We start from the raw sequence: 6,240 nt of genomic DNA, 5'->3' as shown, positions 1-6,240 counted from the left end.
TTCAAATCACCCAGCAGTGCTATTTGCAGAGTTAGCTCCAGGTAAATGTTGCAATTCTTCAGCCATTCCTGAGCCTGTAACCAAAAACAAGCTACATATGGACAGTACCAAAACAAATGATTTAATGATTATGTCTCTTCGCAGCAAAATCTGCAGAGCTGGAATGGTTGTATCCCCATATATATATATATAACATTCTATTGGTTGCAAGAATTAATAATTTTGTATAATAATTAAACAATTCTAAGTTTTGGTGGTGTTGCTGCAGGGGAATGGCTTCACGTGGCTGGGAGTCTCCCAGAGCATGCTGGTCAGACGGGGACAAGATGTCAGACCTCTGATGGACCCACACAAGCAGAGAGAGAGGTAGAAACACACAGCTCTACACACGCACACACATTTTGAAATTTTTTGAGTGACTTGTACAGTAGTGAATGCATACATTTTCATACTGGTCACCCGTGGGAATCGAACCCACAACCCTGGCGTTGCAGGCTCCATACTCTACCAACTGAGCCACAAAATGCACGCACGCACGCACTCACACAGCACACACAGAAACACACACACACACACGCACACACGCCAACACACACACGCACACACGCACACACACACACACACACACACACACACCTATCAATCAATCAAACCATCACATTTTCCAAGCATTATAACAAGCACAGACAAGAAACAGTAGATATGTAAGACCGTGCACATAATACGCATACCAAACTAAAATATAAACACAACATACAACAATTTCAACGATTTTACTGAGTTACAGTTCATATAAGGAAATCAGTCAATTGAAATACATTCATTAGGCACTAATCTATGGATTTTACATGACTGGGCAGGGGTGCAGTCATGGGTGGGCCTAGGAGGGCATATGTAGCATTATTATTATTATTATTATTATTATTATTGTAGCAGATTCCAATTCCACATTTTCCTCATTGATAAGCATTGAAGAGAATTGGAATTGGAATTTCAGTGTACTAATATTTGCCATATTCTAATACAATCTCATGTGCCAATGTATTGCCACGGTCCGTGCCATGGTGAAACTTGCACTCCTGTAGAATTTGATGGTAAAACTTGCCAGCCAATCAGAAAGCAAGGCGAAGCAATTCAGACATTCTTGAAAGAAACATTTTTAAAAATAGCTTAGACAAATGTATTTAGCAAGCATTAGGCATTAGAATGAAATGCTTTATAGTTACGTGATGACATCACGTGCCCTGCATACCTTCAACACCGGGTTCCATCATCATTTGTCGCAATAAAAAAAAGTTAAATAAAAATCCTCCGCTGTTGAACGGATACAAATATTGTAGATCATTTCCATTACAAAGATTTATTTGGCGACGTTGCTTTTATCAAATAAACCTGGGCCAATGGAAACCTGCCTATTGGTAATTGCATAGCCTGTATGTCTAGATGATTAGACTATTATTGTAACCAGGAGTAAAGGAGAAAGCCTTACTCACAAAGAGAAATTCAGAAATGAATTTAAAAGCAAAAACGTTTTTTATTGACTAGGTATCTAACCATCCTTTCACTGTTTATCTTGTACACACACGCACACGCACACACACACACACACTGCACACACACGCACACACACGCACACACACGTACACACACACACACAAACGTACACACACACACATACACACAGACACACAGACAGTTGTGTCATTCTCTGACTTCATTGTTACCACTTCCTGTTTAAAACCACAGCTTTATATACTTTAATGTCATCATCTCTTAACTGAAACCACTTGATGTAATTTAAACCTTTAAACCTCTGATAGTGTTTTATCACTGTACCGCCATCCTTCTTCCAGTATTGTGTGGTTTGTTTGTTGGTGTTGAACCCTGTATTAAAACAACGTTTCCTAAATTAACTTTCATGTTTGGTTGGTTCTTTAGTCTGGAAAAAAGTTCATGTGAACAGTATCAGATCCTTGAAAGGAAATGTGAGTTAATGAATAACCTTGAGGTAGTTTGGTAGTGTCCTACTCTACTACCGTTTGGTAGTGTCCTACTCTACTACAGTTTGGTAGTGTCCTACTCTGCTACAGTTTGGTAGTGTCCTACTCTACTACAGTTTGGTAGTGTCCTACTCTACTAGAGTTTGGTAGTGTCCTACTCTACTACAGTTTGGTAGTGTCCTACTCTACTACAGTTTGGTAGTGTCCTACTCTTCTACAGTTTGGTAGTGTCCTACTCTACTACTTTATTTACTAACTTGTTGTTTGTCAGGGATCATGTGAAATATGTTTTATGTAGTTGATTTAATGCACCAGATTGAAGACATCAGTGAGAAGGTAGAACTCTGTGAGGTAGACCTTTAAGAAGTGAAACTACTCTCCCTCAGATTCCTCAGGCTGTTTTCCCTCTATTTCCACGTGTACTTGTCCCTCTGCCACACAGCCCTGCTGGCTGTTAGACACACAAGGACACCACTGCTTTCCTTGAAATCAAACCATTTCCTACCATCCCATTTAAGCCAACCAGATGGAAGAGGTGAAAGGGAAAGTCCAGAACTGAAACTACATTCCTTCAATAAGGAGGGGAACTAAGCCTGTATTCACTTTGAGTTTCACTTTCATTTGGTCCTTATTCAAAAAGACACACAACCTATTTTCCTGGACATGAGACCCTTACCATGTTTGGGTGCCGTATTTCTCAAGTGAAAAAATGTGCATGAAAACGATTCGTCTGTCATTGAATGAAAACATACACTTCATTGAAGAATCCCTACTGTTGACCAATCACCGACAAACAGGCTACCAAACTTCGGGCTTGCTTCAGGGAAAAATATTGGTGTGTACGAACAGCCGAAAAAAACCTTGATGAAGACCCAAACTTCACAAAAACGTCACAAAATGTTGTCACAATATATGAACGAACTGTTTCGCATGGGAATTATACGGACGCCTTTAGTGGTGCTAAAAATGTCTTAGGGTTGCCTAATGTCGTTATCTTTGAAATAATTTAGAAGTAGCGACGAAGGCCATGGTTCACTTCTGTATCGTAAGTCCCCAAATGGCACCCAAATGCTATTTAGTGCACTCCTTTCGATCATTGCCCATAGTGCTCTGGTCAAAGTAGTGCACCATATGGGAATAGGGTGCCATTTGGGATGCAAAAGGAAAGACAGATTGCATCATCTCCCTGCCTTAAAAATTTCTCAAATTTCACTGTCAGAGAGAGTGTTTCTGAGAAACAGGAATTCCTGTGTGAAAGGAGAAGCAGGGAAAAAGAGAAAGCAGCTGAGAGAGACAAGGGAACCCCCTCTCTCTCTCCTTGGATGACTGTCATATAAATTCCAGTATAAATTCAAGCCAAGCTCTATTCCATTCACAACTTCCATCACTTCTCTCCTCCATTCACAACTTCCATCACTTCTCTCCTCCATTTAAAACTTCTATCACTTGACTGAGCTGTCCGTCCAGACTCTTGAAGAAACTGAAGAAGCAGTGTCCATGACCAACACAATGACATCAACGGTCCTCATCAGCTTCCTGGCCTGTCTGATCCTGGTCAATGTTGAAGGTAACATCTCTGAAATGTCTTGAATTATTATCTTTATTAGAAATCTGCAGCATATGAAGCGACTTGCAATGCCAGGGAGGAGTGTGGTCAAATATTAGGTTTGATTTCTGAATGAAGAGTTCAGTACTTAGCTGCAATAATGCCATAACCAAACATGCCATAACCTTTTCTTGTCATCCCCAGGCCAGGTGGGTCATTCTAAATCTCGGTGCCAGTGTCTGAATGGAATGGTGAACCGTGTTAAACCTCTTCTCATTGAGAAGCTTGAAGTGTACGCCCCAAGCCACTCCTGCCAGCACATGGAGATCATGTAAGAAATCTGTTTGTCTGTCTGTCTGTCTGTCTGTCTGTCCACTGTCTGTTTGAACTACTGTATATTAATATCATTGCATATTGTGCCTAGCTTACTAGATGGACATAATGGTAAATGTTGCTATTTATTTTTAACCAATTGAGATTATTTACACCTGCTAGTAAGATAATATTATTTCTCTACATGCTCAGTTGGAAAGTTGTGATGGCTAACTTCTAACAATACTCTCCTCTACTTGTGTGTTCAGTGTCACTCTGAAAAAACGGAGAAGGGAAAAAGTGTCTGAATCCAGAGGCTCCAATTGTCAAGAATAACATTGAGAAATTGATGAAAAACCAAAGGTGAGGACTACATATGCAAACTTAATTACAAATTAAATACACGGTAACTCAGTACATCAGTATTATAACAGTACATCAGTAAATCAGTACATCAATACATCAGTATTATATCAGTATAGCAATACATCAGTATTATTTCAGTATATCAGTACATCAGTATTATATTAGTACATCAGTACATCAGTATATCAGTACATCAGTACATCAGAATATCAGTACATCAGTATTATATCAGTATTATATCAGTATATAAGTACATCAGTACATCGGTACATCAGTACATCAGTGTTATATAAATACATCAGTATTATATCAGTACATCCGTATATCAGTACCTAAGTACATCAGTATATCAGTACATCAGTACATCAGTATATCAGTACATCAGTACATCAGTACATCAGTATATCAGTATATCAGTATATCAGTATATCTTGAATCTGTATTTATTAGTAATTGTATTAATAATACATGTATTGATGATATAAGTATAATGATTGTTTTTTTCCTTTCAGGAGGTGTGCAGTAAATCTGTGAACTAATGACACCAGTTCCATTGAGAACTTGATGGAACAGAGAGCACCATGAGAGGGTGCTATTCCTGAGGAATGACCACAGTTGAGTCAATGCACTGAAGACTGCCTGAATATATGTTTACACTGTTTAATGGTAATTAGAGAGTCGTTTTTATTTTATTTACAAAATTAGTATATGTTACACAATATGACTTACTAGTTGAGAGACATTTCTAGAATTTCCAATGGAAACTTAAATAGGCTGGCATTTTGTTTTAGGTCAGTTTCATATTTTCTTGAAATATGAGTTGTTCATTGTTCATTTATGCAATTGAAAATTTAAAAAGCATGTAAATATGTAAATATATGTTTTCAGTTTGAAATGTCAAGAATTAAAATGTTTTACATTTTGTAAAGTTATCAAAATGATCAACATCTGTGTAAATACTGTATATTCTGTATGTATTGTTTACGTTTTCTATCAAATTAATAAAGAAGCGTTTGACCTTACTTTTTGTTCTAGTTTTCCTCTGTTCACCTAGACTTGATAGTCAAATGACAGATTTTGTAGAGTGGGATTTCTTCTAGAACACAGCCTAAATGAACACATTATCTAGAGTGGGATGTCTTCTAGAACATAGCCTAAAGGAACACATTATGTAGAGTGGGATGTCTTCTAGAACACAGCCTAAAGGAACACATTATCTAGAGTGGGATGTCTTCTAGAACATAGCCTAAAGGAACACATTATCTAGAGTGGGATGTATTCTAGAACATAGACTAAAGGAACACATTATCTAGAGTGGGATGTCTTCTAGAACAGCCTAAAGGAACACTTTATGTAGAGTGGGATGTCTTCTAGAACATAGCCTAAAGGAACACATTATGTAGAGTGGGATGTCTTCTAGAACATAGCCTAAAGGAACACATTATGTAGAGTGGGATGTCTTCTAGAACATAGCCTAAAGGAACACATTATGTAGAGTGGGATGTCTTCTAGAACATAGCCTAAAGGAACACATTATGTAGAGTGGGATGTCTTCTATAACAGCCTAAAGGAACACATTATGTAGAGTGGGATGTCTTCTATAACATAGCCTAAAGGAACACATTATGTAGAGTGGGATGTCTTCTAGAACATAGCCTAAAGGAACACATTATGTAGAGTGGGATGTCTTCTAGAACATAGCCTAAAGGAACACATTATCTAGAGTGGAATGTCTTCTAGAACATAGCCTAAAGGAACACATTATGTAGAGTGGGATGTCTTCTAGAACATAGGCTAAAGGAACGCATTATGTAGAGTGGGATGTCTTCTAGAACATAGGCTAAAGGAACACATTATGTAGAGTGGGATGTCTTCTAGAACATAGCCTAAATGAACACATTATCTAGAGTGGGATGTCTTCTAGAACATAGACTAAAGGAACACATTATCTAGAGTGGGATGTCTTCTAGAACATAGCCTAAATGAACACATTATCTAGAGTGGGATGTCTTCTAG

At 38.1% G+C, this 6,240-nt stretch overlaps 1 pseudogene; it reads left to right on the top strand.

The window, feature by feature from the left end:
- The first annotated feature begins 3,362 nt into the window (after nt 1-3,362).
- LOC123493106 lies at nt 3,363-4,335 on the top strand (annotated as a pseudogene).
- Nucleotides 4,336-6,240: the final 1,905 nt, after the last annotated feature.

Source organism: Coregonus clupeaformis, chromosome 18 (genome assembly GCF_020615455.1).
Source record: "Coregonus clupeaformis isolate EN_2021a chromosome 18, ASM2061545v1, whole genome shotgun sequence".
NCBI lineage: Eukaryota > Metazoa > Chordata > Actinopteri > Salmoniformes > Salmonidae > Coregonus > Coregonus clupeaformis.
The sequence above is the reverse complement of the archived record's forward strand: the minus strand, read 5'-3'. Positions and strand labels throughout refer to the sequence as shown.